Here is a 16,517-nt window from a genome sequence, read left to right as displayed (position 1 = left end):
ACCAACTCCTGGATTCATTGATTTTTTGGAGGGTTTTTTGTGTCTCTATCTCCTTCAGTTCTGCTCTGATCTTAGTTATTTCTTGCCTTCTGCTAGCTTTTGAATGTGTTTGCTCTTGCTTCTCCAGTTCTTTTAATTGTGATGTTAGAGTGTCAATTTTAGATCTTTCCAGCTTTCTCTTGTGGGCATTTAGTGCTATAAATTTCCCTCTACACACTGCTTTAAATATGTCCCAGAGTTTCTGGTATGTTGTATCTTCATTCTCATTGGTTTCAAAGAACATCTTTATTTCTGCCTTCATTTTGTTATGTACCCAGTAGTCATTCAGGAGCAGGTTGTTCAGTTTCCATGTAGTTAAGTGGTTTTGATTGAATTTCTTAGTCCTGAGTTCTAGTTTGATTGCACTGTGGTCTGAGAGACAGTTTGTTATAATTTCCGTTCTTTTACATTTGCTAAGGAGTGCTTTGCTTCCAATTATGTGGTCAATTTTGGAATAAGTGCGATGTGGTGCTGAGAAGAATGTATATTCTGTTGATTTGGGGTGGAGAGTTCTATAGATGTCTGTTAGGTCCGCTTGTTGCAGAGATTAGTTCAATTCCTGGATATCCTTGTTAACTTTCTGTCTCGTTGATCTGTCTAATGTTGACAGTGGAGTGTTGAAGTCTCCCATTATTATTGTATGGGAGTCTAAGTCTCTTTGTAAGTCTCTAAGGACTTGCTTTACAAATCTGGGTGCTCCTGTATTGGGTGCATATATATTTAGGATAGTTAGCTCTTCCTGTTGAATTGATCCCTTTATCATTATGTAATGGCCTTCTTTGTCTCTTTTGATCTTTGATGGTTTAAAGTCTGTTTTATCAGAGACTAGGATTGCAACCCCTGCTTTTATTTGTTCTCCATTTTCTTGGTAGATCTTCCTCCATCCCTTTATTTTGAGCCTATGTATGTCTCTGCATGTGAGATGGGTCTCCTGAATACAGCAGACTGATGGGTCTTGATTCTTTATCCAGTTTGCCAGTCTGTGTCTTTTAATTGGAGCATTTAGTCCATTATCATTTAAGGTTAATATTGTTACGTGTGAACTTGATCCTGCCATTATGAAATTAACTGGTTGTTTTGCTCGTTAGTTGATGCAGTTTCTTCCTAGCCTCGATGGTCTTTACATTTTGGCATGTTTTTGCAATGGCTGGTACCGATTGTTCCTTTCCATGTTTAGGGCTTCCTTCAGGGTCTCTTGTAAGGCAGGCCTGGTGGTGACAAAATCTCTAAGCATTTGCTTATCTGTAAAGGATTTTATTTCTCCTTCACTTATGAAACTTAGTTTGGCTGGATATGAAATTCTGGGTTTAAAATTCTTTTCTTTAAGAGTGTTGAATATTGGCCTCCACTCTCTTCTGGCTTGTAGAGTTTCTGCCGAGAGGTCTGCTGTTATTCTGATGGGCTTCCCTTTGTGGGTAACCCGACCTTTCTCTCTGGCTGCCCTTAAGATTTTTTCCTTCATTTCTACATTGGTGAATCTGGCAATTATGTGTCTTGGAGTTGCTCTTCTTGAGGAGTATCTTTGTGGTGTTCTCTGTATTTCCTGAATTTGAATGTTGGCCTGCCCTACTAGGTTGGGGAAGTTCTCCTGGATGATATCCTGAAGAGTGTTTTCCAACTTGGTTCCATTTTCCCCCTCACTTTCAGGCACCCCAATCAGAAGTAGATTTGGTCTTTTTACATAATCCCATACTTCTTGCAGGCTTTGTTCATTTCTTTTTCTTATTTTTTCTTTTGATTTCTTTTCTCGCTTCATTTCATTCATTTGATCCTCAGTCGCTGATACTCTTTCTTCCAGTTGATAGAGTCAGTTACTGAAGCTTGTGCATTTGTCACGTATTTCTCGTGTCATGGTTTTCATGTCTGTCATTTCATTTATGACCTTCTCTGCATTAATTATTCTAGCTGTCAATTCTTCCACTCTTTTTTCAAGATTTTTAGTTTCTTTGCACTGGGTACATAATTCCTCCTTTAGCTCTGAGAATTTTGATGGACTGAAGCCTTCTTCTCTCATCTCGTCAAAGTCATTCTCTGATCAGCTTTGATCCATTGCTGGCGATGAGCTGCACTCCTTTGCAGGGGGAGATGCGCTCTTATTTTTTGAACTTCCAGCTTTTCTGCACTGCTTCTTCCCCATCTTTGTGGTTTTATCTGCCTCTGGTCTTTGATGATGGTGACGTACTGATGGGGTTTTGGTATAGGTGTTCTTCCTGTTTGATAGTTTTCCTTTTAATAGTCAGGACCCTCAGCTATAGGTCTGTTGGAGATTGCTTGAGGTCCACTCCAGACCCTGTTTGCCTGGGTATCAGCAGCAGAGGTTGCAGAAGATAGACTATTGCTGAACAGTGAGTGTACCTGTCTGATTCTTCCTTTGGAAGCTTCCTCTCAGGGGTGTACTCTACCCTGTGAGGTGTGGGGTGTCAGACTGCCCCTAGTGGGGGATGTCTCCCAGTTAGGCTACTCAGGGGTCAGGGACCCACTTGAGCAGGCAGTCTGTCCATTCTCAGATCTCAACCTCGGTGTTGGGAGATCCACTGCTCTCTTCAAAGCTGTCAGACAGAGTCGTTCACATCTGTACAGGCCTCTGCTCCTTCCCCTGTTGTTGTTTAGCTGTGTCCTGTCCCCAGAGGTGGAGTCTACAGAGACAGGCAGATTTCCTTGAGCTGCTGTGAGCTCCACCCAGTTCGAGCTTCCCAGCGGCTTTGTTTACCTACTTAAGCCTCAGCAATGGCGGTCGCCCCTCCCCCAGCCTCGCTGCTGCCTTGCGGTTAGATCGCAGACTGCTGTGCTAGCAATGAGGGAGGCTCTGTGGCCGTGGGACCCTCCCGGCCAGGTGTGGGTATAATCTCCTGGTGTGCCTGTTTGCTTAAAGCGCAGTATTGGGGTGGGAATTGCTCTTTCTTTATTAATGTAGATACAAGTTTCTTACCTGTATCATTTTCCTCCTCTGAAGACATTATTTTAACGTATCATGAAAGGCAGGCCTCCTGGTGACAAATTCTGTCAATTTTTTTCTGAAAACGTCTTTATTTCTTCATTTCTGAAGGATAATTTTACTGGATATGGAATTTCAAGTGGGTGTCTTTTCTTTTAATAATGTAAATATTTCACTCCACTCCTCTTTCTGCTGGCATGATTTCCAAAAAGAATTCTAACATAATACATTTCCTTGTTCCTCTCTGGGTAAGGCATTTTCCCATCTGTGGCTTCTTTCAAAATTTTCTCTTTCTCTTTGATTTTTCTGAAGTTTGAATATGATATGCTTAGATGATTTTTTTTTTTTTTATTAAAAAAAGGCTTAATCTTGCTTGGTTTTCCTTGAGCTTCCTAGATGTGTAGCTTGGTATCTGTCATTAATTTTGGAAAATTCTTCATTACTGAAGTCATTATTAATTCTACTAATTTTTTCTGTTTCTTTTTCTCTTTTTGTTTTGCTATTCCCATTATGGATCTATTATACCTTCTATACTTTTCCAGTGGTTATTGGATAGTCTGTTCTCTGTTTTCTTATTGTTTCTTTCTTTTGTCTGTCTTTCTTTTGCTTATTCAGTTTGAGAAATGTCTGTTGACATGTTTCAAGCTCACTATTTTTTTCTCCAGTTGTGTCCCATCTACTGACGATCCCGTGAAAGGCTTTCTTCATGTCTACGTTACCTTTTTTTTTCTTTTTTTCAATCTCTAGCCTTTCTTTTTTATTTTTTCTTACAGTTTCCATCTCTCTGCTTACTTTTTCTATCTGTTATTGTTTGTTGATCACTTTTCCAATATCATCCTTAGCATATTTTCATCATGGTTAACTTACATTCCTGGACTGATAGTTTTATAATCCCTAGTGTATCTGAGTCTGATTCTGATATTTTATGTCTTTAAGGTTTTTTGTTTTTATTTTTGGTTTTGTTTTGTTTTTGCTTAGTTTGTTTTGCTTTTTAATTTGTTCTTTGCCTTTTTCATGCCTTGTAACTTTATTTTGAGAGTCAGACCTAATGTATCAGGTAAAAGGTACTGAAATAAATAGGCCTTTCGTATGAGGTTTACATTTAGCTGGCTCAATTGTAGGTGTGTATACTGTTTTCTCTTGCTCTAGGTGCCAGAAGCTAACAGTTTCTCTAGTATTTTGGATTATCTTTTCCATTGTCTTCACTCCTCCTTATATAGGGTTTGAACCTTGTGGTCATTTTTTTTTTTTTTTTTTTTTTTTTGAGACAGAGTCTTGCTCTGTCTCCTGGGCTGGAGTTCAGTGGTGTGATCTCGGCTCACTGCAAGCTCCAACTCCCGGGTTCATGCCATTCTCCTGCCTCAACCTCCTGAGTAGCTGGGACTACAGGTGCCCACCACCATGCCCAGCTAATTTTTTTTTTTTAAATATTTTTAGTAGAGATGGGGTTTCACCGTGTTAGCCAGGATGGTCTCGATCTCCTGATCTCGTGATCTGCCCGCATTGGCCTCCCAAAGTGCTGGGATTACCCGGCCAGCCGAACCTTGTGGTCATTTTATCTGTAATTCCCTGTTATTATACAAAAGGCTAACTGATGTGGAGGTTGTGAGGGGGATGTCTCCTGTAATACCATCATTCAATCTTACTCTCTTAGTGAGATCGTGCCTCTAGGCTGTGACCTTTAGAATTACTTCCTAGTTCCCTCCCATTTCCATTTAGGTAAGAAAAGAAGGCTAGAAATGACTAGATTTTGGTATTTTCCTTTCCCCAAGTCAAAAGCTAGCAGGGGTTGAGTTGGATATTTTTATTCCCCCATAATTGTAAGGCCAGTAAGACCCAAGTCAGTTGTTGGTCTTGAGTGAAATAGTTTGCCTGTGGGCTGGACTTTGTTAAGGAAAAAAGAATTCTTTGAGCATATTTCAAAATGGTTACTTTTCCTCCCCTCTGCTGGAAGCTTGGGGGAATTTTTCTGTAATAATTCTGAGAACTTGGTGGGGCTCCTGGAGGTAAAACGCAAGAAAGTGTGTGGATTCCTCTAATATTCGGTCCCCTGGTGTTTTTAACTTTCAAGCTATTCCACTTTGGGTCGCCAGTATTTGCTAATTGCAGTTCAAGTATTAGCTCAGCTGTGAGCCTCTGCCCCAGCTCTGTGACTCTTGGTACCTGCCTCTCCAGTTTTTCAGGCAGTGTGCCCTATGGCCTCTATTATCTGATGGATCTAAAAAACATTATTGATTTTCAGTTTGTTCAGCTTTGTTCTAGTTGTGTGGGTATGAGTGGTGGCTTCTAAGCTCCTTTCTCATTAGACTAGAAACTGGAAGTTTATATATTACTTTTTAAGTTTTATGTTAAAGTATAGAATTATCTTTTGTGATTTCTTCTATTTTTTAATGTAAAGATCTTTTTCTATTGAAAATACTCAATATCTATAGAATATTTTTCCTTTTTAAAAATAAGATTTTTATGCTTTTATTTTTCATATTTCATTTTAAGTCATGTTGAAGGTAAAGTATTAGGAGAGATAAAATAATTTGATTTTAATTACTAATTGGAAATGCAGTTTGGGAAGAAGCTTTGTAAATTTTAAAAACATTTATTACATTACTATATGGAAATATGATTGGAAGGGTTGATACTTAGAATTTCATTAAAAACACAACAAAGTTTGAGAAGGTTGAAAGAGGCACAATTTACTTCACTTATCTAAAAATTCTCTCCTATTATTATTCACCATTTCTGGTGCATTCCTTCCCATTCTACCTTGAGCTGCTTGCTGGTGAGTATCTGTATTTTACTTTTACTATCTGTTGTTAGTGTGGAAATTAATGGTCAGGAAAATAATTACAAGTTTCTAGTGCTAAGTTAAGTGTTTGATATTGCTACATTTCCACAAATTGTTGTTCAACATGTTAAATTTCTCTCTAAATGTTTCCTTGCTTCTTAAAACTTGTATCAAAAAACTAAAATGTAAGGTTTTAATACAATGACACAGAACTTTTCTCCATGAGCTTGTTTGAGATATTTGGTTTAATTCATTTGTATTTTCTGTTGTTTTAATGACCAGTTAATAAACACTAGAATGAAAGACCCCAAACCTTGCCCAGTGTGTTTGAGAAATTATTGAAATAACTGTGCTGCTTATTTGTGTTCAGTTCAGTTCTTTTGACCCTTCAAAGAGATCACGTGACTGCTGATCTTCCTCTTTACTAATCAATTTGAAATGAGGTAGAATAGAAAATGCATTGTTTTCTAAAAGTAATTCTGATTTGTTCATCGCAGCAAATTAAAAAAGCATAGTAGAAAAAGATTAGAATTAAAAGTGATTCCTCCTGCTTTGACCACCTGCCCTGGACACCTTTGTCCCCAAGCTACACACATGCAAGAGGACACACAGGCATGAACTTAGAGGTTTTAGTAAGCTCTGGGGGAACTCTAGCCTAGTCTCCTCAGCAGTAATGTCATGTGCTGTGAGGAGTTGATGAGATGACTTAGGTGCAATTACAGAGTTGGCCCACAATGTTTTTTGTCTCCTCTTTCTGTCTGAGTGCTGTGCATCTAGCCTTGTGCTCATCTATTATTTAGGGAATATCTTAAAAGTGTTTCTCTGCCCAGGGAGAAGACAGAATTTCATCTGATGTCAGTAATGTCTATAAGGTTTAAATATAGTGAAGAAAATCTGCATTAAAGACTGCAAACTAAGGGCTTGCATTTTGGCAGTTATTAAGCCTAACAGAAAGAACATGACCTAGGGATTTGGTGGTCGAATTTCACGTTTTGGACCAGTCATTTTTCTGGCTGTGTATATTTGAGCTAATTTCTTAAGTTATTCACCTTAATTTCCTCATATATAAATTCAGTTAACTTTCCTCCCTATGTTCCCACTAGAATTACAGAAAACCATGCCTGCCTGGAATTGGTACAGTAAGTAGCTCATACTAAATACTGAAAATATTTGTCTTATTATTAAAGTTGCTAAAAGAAGCATGATAATAATTATCATGTCTTTCTGATAATAAAGAAGAGAATGGAAATTACCCATCAAACTTTTTTTCTGTAAAGGACTGGACTGACAATCTTATATTTTGTAAAATTCCCAAAGCTGTATAAGAAAGACAATTTAATCATAGAGAGTCAAATTTGGCAGAAATATATTAAAATGTAAATTTTTAATCACTTTATCATGATGCATTAGAATGCATTCTTTTCTATTTAAAACAATCTTACTTGCTAGAACACTTTCACAAAGTTGTTTCTACTTCTGAACACAAAGCTGCTATGGATAGGTCTAAAGCAATACTTAGATTTTGAGTTTATAATAGAAATTTGAGTAGTCCAGTTTCTAGTCTTATCTAGACCCATGGCAAGCCATTTCAACTTTGATGGAAAAGATTTGACCTATTTACTTCATAGAAGGGCTTTAGAGAGACAAAAAGAGGGAGCATGCTATAATTCTTATGTTTTCAGATTCTGCTGTTAGGTACAGAACAGAATTTTGAAGATGCATTAATTCTTTCAAGTCATGAAGGCAGTGTATAAAAGAGCAAGTTACAAAATGGTGGCCTGAGACCAAAAGAACCAATGAATTATCCTACAGAGACTTGCTTGCTTTGCTTCCTCTTTTCACAGTGAGTTATCTCTATTGTCCTATTTTTAAGTTTACTGATTATTTCTTCTGTCTACTCAAATCTGCTGTTGAGCCCTTCTGGTGAATTTTTCATTTCAGTCATTATACTTTTTAGTATCCAAATTTCAATTTTGTTTGTTTTTATACTATATCTTTATTGATATCCTTGACTTGTTTACATATCATTCTTCTGGTTTTCTTCAGTTCTTTATTAATTGGTTTTTCTTGGTGTTTGCAAGTATTTCAGATGGTTGATTTAAAGTGTCTAGTAAGTTAAATGCCTGAGTTTCCTTGGATACAGTTTCTGTAAATTTCTTTTCTTTTTTTTTTCTTGTGAATGAGCCATAATTTTTATTTTTTATTTTTTTGAGATGGAGTCTCTCTCTGTTGCCCAAGTTGGAGTGCAGTGGCACAATCTTGACTCACTGTAACTTCTGCCTCCTGGGTTCAAGCGATTCTCCTGCCTCAGCCTCCTGAGTAGCTGGTACTATAGGTATGTGCCACCACACCTGGCTAATTTTTGTAGTTTTGGTAGAGGTGGGATTTCACCATGTTGGCCAGGCTGATCTTGAACTACTGACCTCAAGTGATCCACCTGCCTCAGTCTCCCAAAGTGCTGGGATTACAGGCATGAGCCACCATGTCTAGCCTCCAATTTTTTTTTTATATGTCTTATAATTTTTGGTTGAAATGTGGCACTTTGAATGTAGTAATACTAGAAATTAGTCTTTCCTCCACTTCAGAATTTGCTATTGTGTATTGTTGAGGTTTGCAGTCATCTATTTGTTCAGTGACTTTTCCAAACTACTTTTGCAAATACTATATTTCTTCTCATATATTGCCACCAAAGTTTCTATTCTATTATCTCATCAGTTAGCCAATTACCTGAGAGAGAGCTGATGAAATGCTTGGAGTCTAAAAGGAAAGCAAAAAAGTCTCCCAATCTTTGAAGACAGGCTCTGAGGTAATCCTTTAGGTCAAGCCATGTGTGACTCTGCCTTAGCCTTCACTTTCTGTTTACATGAAGCCCAATATTAGACTTACAATACTAGGGTACTCTCATATTTTTTCTGACTGTATGACCAGTCCTGAGCATAAATAGTATACTTCATATTTCCTGTTGTATCAGGAAACCCTTCAAAGTATGTTTCCCCAAAGAAGCTTCCTTCTCAGCCTCCTTCTTCCCAGGCTTGTGGTAATCTCTGTTGCTTGCCTCATCTATGATCCCATGCCCCAAAGCTCTATAAGTAGCTACTATATGTCTTAAATTCCCAGAAAGCCTCCAGACTGAGGGGCGCTGCCATGAGCCTAGGGATTAGGGAGAGTTAGATAGGTAAACAAAAAGGACATAACTATATCTTAATGAGACTTTGAAGCCTCTTTCTTCACTAAACACTCCCTTGGTATTGTGAGGTTTCCATGAGATCTGAGAATTTTGAAAAAGCTGATATGGTCAGTTTCTTGGCAGCTTCAAGATTGTTTCCATGGAGAAATCAATTGATGGGGCTTCTTATTTCATCATTTCCGTGAAGTTACCTCCTCATTCACTTTCAACTACTAGTTTATTGCTGGGAAATCTGATTCTGCAATTAATCTAAATTATGAAATAACAGTAATTGTGATTTTCCAGACCCTATTAAAACACATTTTATATCTTTCTATCAAGTGGTACAAAATATGTAAAGTTATAATTTATATATTAATAAAAAGTTTGAGCAGAACAGAATATTAGAATCCTTATTATCTGAATGAAGTTATTTTCAAGATGAAAAAGCACCTAAGAACTGGAAGGAAGGTAAGGCATCTTCTTTGAGCCAATAATGATGTTAATACCCAGGCCACCTCCCTTGTGAGGTAATGTCCTCTGTCAACTATACCAGTGGCGTATAACATAGATCATAAGAAACGTTTATGACAGCATTTTACCTTACTCAGTAAATGAAGGCAAACTAAGGTAACTGATGGTACGAAAGTAGAGGAAAATAAGTAGTGTACCTCAGAAGCCCTGCAAATAATCCTGTACAGTGACGGTGACCAAAAGTGATGGCAACAGTTTTCAAAGGTTTATTAAGTTGTTCATCTTGATTTTTCCAAATGTGGCATATTGTCACAGTAGGAGAAAACTCCTCTTGTGTTTACTCTTTGAAGCATGGGTACATGGCTTTTCTAATTGTCTATGACAGCAATAAATCATAATTTTGAAGCAATAATTTTGAATTAATTCATTTATTTACTAAGAAAAGGCTGTAACATATTACAAAAGGAAACCATAATGCAGAGGGCAAAATAAATCCCCTTTCTGCTGCTTAAATGTGGTATAATTAAAATTATTAACTTCTTTTTTGAAAGAGATCTTATTTTTGTAAACAGCTGTTTCAGCCTACAGAGCTATCTCCATCACTTACAGAGTGATAGCACTCACAACTGTTAATTTAAAAAAAGTATGCGTGTGTGGGATGGAGATGTTTACGTAGTTTTAATGATGCAAATATGAAGGCTTGTAATTAGTGATTTTGGCAAAATAACAAGGATAATATGTGGAGCTGAGGATAGACTCTAGGCCTTCTGCTATACTTTTAAGTTTGATTGATTTGTTCATTTATTGAAGATTTGCTAAGCACTATGCTGGGAATTTCAAATCAAAGAATACGTAAGATGCCATCCCCATCCAAGGTAAATCTACAAATCCAGTTAATAAAATTACAAAAGTCGAGATGATGTCTTTGAAGCAAAGGTGATATGCTAAAATGCATTCTGTAGACCGGCCCTGCCACGACCCCTTCTGTATGCCAAAAACAAGTTGGGAACTGCATTGCCCAATATCCCTTCTACCTGCAGTTCCACATTTGAGTGGACCAATGAGAGGCACTCCCCCAGGTGTGAAAAGAGCAGTCATTCTCAGGAACAATATGCAGGGCTGTGTGGCTGGCCAGAGTGGCTCTGAGGGCCATGTGCCTGAGGCTGTAGCTTGAGTGAGCTGGTAGGAGCTCCCACCAGTTATGGAGATTCTCACAGTCCCCATCCCCAGAGAGCTCATGAGAACCAACTGCCTTGGTGCTTTCAGTCTGAGGCCCTCAGGTCAGCCTCCCTAACTTTTGATGGGTACTCTTCTGGCCTTCCCATTCCCAGATATCCCAGGGCTTCTGAAACCTTAAATCTTTTAGTCCTTCTGACTCAGCACTGATGATGCATTTCTGTTCATAGACCAGAAGACAGAGGTTATTAATTTTTTAAAAATTACTATTTGACCTTTGGAGAGCCAGCCAAGGAATCACGGATGTATGATATTTGACCTAGATTTTGAAGACAGTTTCTACAAAGAGAAAAGTGAGCAATGGCCACTCAGGTGAGAAGACAGTCTTCGAGAAGATGGAGAAACATAGAAACATATGACCTGCTCAGAAGTACAAGAGATTTTGCATGACTAAAAATGGTGTGGGAGGAGCATCCTGGAGAAAGAAGATGCAAAGTTGAGCTGACAGCAGATCTACAAGCACCTCAAATTCCAGGACAACCAGAGGTCTTTTCTTAAGCAAGAAGCAGCCCTTGAAACATGTGATCAGAAATGCGTTTTGGATACTTTTGCAAGAGTTCATGTAAGATATATTGGTTACCAGAATTAACAAATAAAAATACAAGATACCTAGTTAAATTCGAATTTCAGTTAAAGATATATTTTTCTAGTGAAAGTGGGTTCCATGCAATATTTATAACATAGTTATGTTAAACTTATTTGTTGTTTATTTGAAATTCAAATATTATTGGCCATCCTTGCAACCCTTAGCATAATCAGGGCCTTTATTTCACCTGGATTTCCTAATACTAGGGGGCTAACAGAGTCTTTAAGTGCCAGCTGTCATTATATATCATGTTCAGCAGTCATTTTGGGCCTTTCTATCTTTTCTCCATAGACCTAAAGTTCAGAAAAAAGACATATTTGCAGATTTGTGTGGAAAGCACCGGCTAGAACTGAAGCTCACTGCAATAACTTTTGAAGTAGCAGAAATGGACTTAGGGGCCATCTGCAGGCACATTGCACCTTTACCTAATCTGCAGATACTGCTTATGGCTGGGATTGCTTAGGGCATAGACTGATTATTAATCTTTAGGTAGGCCTGGTGTGATGACTCATACCTGTAGTCCCAGCCTCTCTGGTGGCTGCCCAAGACCTTGGGACCACCTCTCCCCACACTGTTGCATTAGCATTCCTGGATATGAGACCTGGCATCAAAGGAGATTGTTTTGGAGCTTTAAGACTTAATGACTGCCCTGCTGAGTTTCGGACTTGCATGGAGCCCGTAGCCCCTTTGTTTTGGCCAATTTCTCACATTTGGAATGGGAACATTTACCCAATGCCTGTATCCCCATTGTATCTTGAAAGTAATTAACTTGTTTTTGATTTTACAGAATCATAGGCAGAAAGGACTTTCCTTATCTCAGATGAGACTTGGGACTTGGACTTTTCAGTTGATGCTGGAATGAGTTAAGACTTTGAGGGACTGTTGGGAAGGCATGATTGGTTTTGAAATGTGAGAAGGGCATGAGATTTGTGAAGGGCAAGGAGTGGGATGACATGATTTGGCTCTGTGTCCCTATCCAAATCTCATGTTAAATTGTAATCCCCATGTGTCAGGGGAGGGACCTGAAGGGAGGAGATTAGATTGTGGGAGTGGATTTCCTCCATGCTGTTCTCGTGATAGTGAGTGAGTTCTCACGATATCTGATGGTTTAAAAGTGTGTGGCAGTTCCCCGCTTGCTTGCTCTCTCTCTTCTCCTCCACCATGGTAATATGTGCTTGCTTCTCCTTTGCCTTCCACCATGATTGTAAGTTTCCTGAGGCTTCCTAGTCATGCTTCCTGTTAAGCCCGTGGAACTGTGAATCAATTAAAACTTTTTAATTCATAAATACCCGGTATCAGATAGTTCTTTATTGCAGCGTGAAAACAGACTAATATAGATGATATAGAACAAAACTGTACATAATTAATGTATACAATTTGATGAGTTTGGACATATGCGTAGACCTGTGAAGCTATCACCAAAATCAAGGAAAAAAACCGGTATCTCCAAAAATTTCCCCATGTCCTTATAATTGTTTGTGTGTGTGTGCATGTATGTGTGTTCATGCATATATGTGTGTGTTTGTGTTCATGTGGCAAGAATACTACATGAGATCTTCCCTCTTAGTAACATTTTAAAGTGCACAATGTTAAATGTAGGCACTATGTTGTATAGAAGATCTCTAGAATGCATTCATCTTGAATAATTGAATCTTTATACTCACTGAACAAATCCTCATTTCCCCATCTCTTCAGCCTGTGGCTTTTTCCATTTAGCATAATTTCCTCCAGGTTTTTTTTATAGATAACAAAACATTCTTTTTTTAAGGCTGAATATTATTGCATCACATGTATATACCACATTTTCTTTTTCCATTCATCAGTCAAACATTTAGGTTGTTTCCATATTTTCCTATTGTGAATAAAGCTACAATAAACATGGAAGGGCAGATATCTCTGTGATGTATTTATTTTAATTATTTTGGATATATACCCAACAGCAGAATTCTTAGATTATACAGTAGTTTATATATATATATATATATATATATATATATAGAGAGAGAGAGAGAGAGAGAGAGAGAGAGAGAGAGAGATGGAGTTTTGCTCTTGTCACCCAGGCTGGAGTGCAATGGCACGATCTCTGCTCAGTGCAACCTCCGCCTCCTGGGTTCAAGCGATTCTCCTGCCTCAGTCTCCCAAGTAGTTGGGATTACAGGCACCTGCCACCACACCAGGCTAATTTTTGTATTTTTAGTAGAGACAGTGTTTCACCATGCTGGCCAGGCTGGTCTCGAACTCCTGACCTGTCTTAGCCTCCCAAAGTGCTGGGATTATAGGCGTAAGCCACCACACCTTGCAGTAGTTCTATTTTTAATTTTTTGAGGAGCTTCCATATTGTTTTCCATAATGGCTGTACCATTTTGCATTCCCACCAATAGTGTACAAGGTTTCCAATTTCTCCATATCCTTGCCAACACTTATCTATTTTTTTGATAACCATTTTAATAGGTGAGAGATAATATTTCATTATTCTTTTTTATCAAGATTGATTTGGCTATTTGTGGTCTTTTGTGGTCCCACATGAATTTTAGAATTGCTTTTGTTCTTTTTCTATAGAAAATGTTTTTGGAATTTTGATGGGAATAGCAATAATTCTGTAGAACACTTTGGGCAGTAGAGACACTTTAACAATATTAAGTCTTTCATATATATATATATAAAATCTATATTTTTATAAATGTTTTATTGTTTTCAATATACATCCTTCATCTTCTTAGTTAAGTTTATCCCTAGATATTTTATTCTTTTTGGTGCTGTTGCAAATGGGATTGTTTTCTTAATTTCCTTTTTGGATAGTTTATTGTTAGTGTATAAAAACTCAAATGATTTTTGTATGTTGATCTTAAATCTTGCAACTTTACTCAATTTGTTTATAATTAACAGATTTTTAGTGGTGTCATTAGGGTTACCTACATATAAGATAATTTTATTTTTTCATTTCTCAACAGATAATTTTACTTTTTCTTTCCTGATTTGGATGCCTCTTATTTATTTTTCTTATCTAATTTCCCTGGCTAGGACTTCTAATACTATGTTGAATAGAAATAGCAAGAGTGGGCATCTTTGTCTTGTTCTATCTTAAATAAAATGTTTTTCTGTTTTTCAGCATTAAATATAATGTTAGCTGCAGGATTCTCATATATGGCCTTTATTATATTGCAGTAAATTTCTTCTAGACCTAGTTCATTGAGTTTTTATTGTGAAAGTGTATTAAATTTTGTCAAGTGCATTTTATGTATATATTGAGATGATTGATTATGTGATTTGTATCCTTCATTCTGTTAATGTGGTATATCACATTAATTGATTTGCACATGTTGAACCATCCTTGCATCCCAGAAGTAAATCTTACTAGGTAATGGTGTATGATATTTTCAATATGTTGAGTTCGTGTGCTCATATTTTGTTGAAAATTTTTGCATCTATGTTCATGATGGATATTAACCTGTGGTTTTCTTTTCTTGTAGTGTTAAATGATTATTTTAAAAACCACAAATGTATTTAAAGGCATTATTTCCAAAAAGATTCACTTAAACTTCAAATGTGTCATTTTTCCTGTTTCTAAAAGTGTTTCAAGAGGACTATATAGCATAGCTAGATATATTAAAGTTCACTTTAAATTTTAAAATAGAAGAATGAATAATACTATTCGATTATTTAAAAAACTGCTACTAAATTTCTACTATGGTCAAGGCTCTGTGCTGGCTGCTGCAGTTACCAGGTTGTTCAAAGCAGATCAACTTTGCAACACTACCTGTAATATCACAGTAAAAGGTCAGGGAATGGATTATGTTGGAAGACTGGAGAAAAACATCTGCAGAAAATGCAATTTTATAAATTTACATGAGAGTGGTAGTTCAGACCATTCAGAAAATTCTAGGTTACACCTGGGGGCAAGAGATTGGACCTTTCCTTTACAAATATTTTGCTTGAGGTGTGTGGGCAGAAAACTGCTGCCCCCTAAAGACATCCACGCTTTGAGAAGAGATGAGGCTATATTAGTCCCCATCCAGGTGGGCATGACCAAGTCCTAGGAGAGACTTTGTACAGCATTATCTTCTTAGATTAATCACACGGGTAGATCCTGATCCATCTCAAGCTCCATGACTGGCTCTGATTACAAGAAATTATACTGTTTAAGTTAATGAAATAGTACCTTATGCAGGTCCAAGTGCTACAACATTTTCAGTCTTTCTTTAACTTAATCATGTTTTTCTCTCTTTAATGTAGCCTGGGAAATTATAACAAGCAACACATTTTCCTAACATGCATAACTATGGCATGCTTCCATACGATGAAAAAAAGAAACTATTCTTAAATTTCAAAAAAAGACAGCACAAAATCTGTTTTAATTTTTTTGTTTGTTTTCTATAACAAGCTGAAAAAAATCAACTACAACAGAATTATCTGATCATGTCCCAGCCTGGCACACAGTATTTACAAATGCTTGTACCCCCATCCTTCCAACCTACCCTGCCAATTTTTTTAAATGGAGAAGAGAAAGAAGAAAGGAAATAAAATTGTCCCATTCTGTTTTAATATTTAAATTACAACACAAAAACAACCTTTAGCAATTTTGAGAACACTGGAATAGTAGAGCTTTGGGGTGTTCATACCCAAATTCAAAGCCGAACAGATAAGTGATTTTCAGACAGGCTTTACTGAAAAATCTTGAAGTGATCAAGCATGTTGGAACATTTTACTAATGTCAAATGACTGACAATAGCAATTTTGAAGTTGATCTGTGTTTAGGAGCATTTGCATTCCCCAAGGATTTTTTGAACACTGGGCATGTGATTATTGGGATGATTGAGTTCAGGGTGAACTTGAATATTTTAGTGAATATATGAAGTATGTGGCTGAGTCTATAAGACTTGAGACTAATTAGATGTTTCTGAAGTGACTTCTTTTTTCTCCCTCTCAAATCAAAACCAGGACACATGCTCTGAGAAAGTACTTTAGTGATAATTCTGGTTAAAAGAGGCAAGTGTAATTGAGATGCTAATACTGGAAGTCCTGACATGATTTGATAACGTTTAGATGCAGAGGAAACACATGTTAAAACTATTAAAGCTAAACCTCGGAAAAGCCAGGCAGAGTTCTTGGGAGATGATTCTCCAGGGTCATTCATATTTCTGCTCATCTTGTGAGCATCGATAGCTTTGATTCTAGACTGCCTTCTCACAGAGGGTTGTATAGGCGACAGCCTCTGAAGATAGACACAGAGTATCTCTCTGAAGCAAAGGGCTGGTTTGCTTACTGTCCAGGATAATAAGCATAATGTCTTATCCCAGCA

The 16,517-nt window shown here is 37.3% G+C and overlaps 1 long non-coding RNA gene across 1 annotated transcript; it reads left to right on the top strand.

Annotated features, from left to right (window-relative positions):
• The first annotated feature begins 2,996 nt into the window (after positions 1–2,996).
• On the top strand, positions 2,997–12,546 carry LOC117072674. Its single transcript, XR_004432903.1, has 3 exons — positions 2,997–3,113; positions 7,439–7,599; positions 10,803–12,546. It is a non-coding gene; the product is annotated as an uncharacterized LOC117072674 (long non-coding RNA).
• The last annotated feature ends 3,971 nt before the right edge of the window (positions 12,547–16,517 follow it).

The sequence above is a fragment of the Trachypithecus francoisi genome, unplaced genomic scaffold (genome assembly GCF_009764315.1).
Source record: "Trachypithecus francoisi isolate TF-2019V2 unplaced genomic scaffold, Tfra_2.0 Lachesis_group4, whole genome shotgun sequence".
NCBI classification, from domain to species: Eukaryota; Metazoa; Chordata; class Mammalia; order Primates; family Cercopithecidae; genus Trachypithecus; species Trachypithecus francoisi.
The sequence above is the reverse complement of the archived record's forward strand: the minus strand, read 5'-3'. Positions and strand labels throughout refer to the sequence as shown.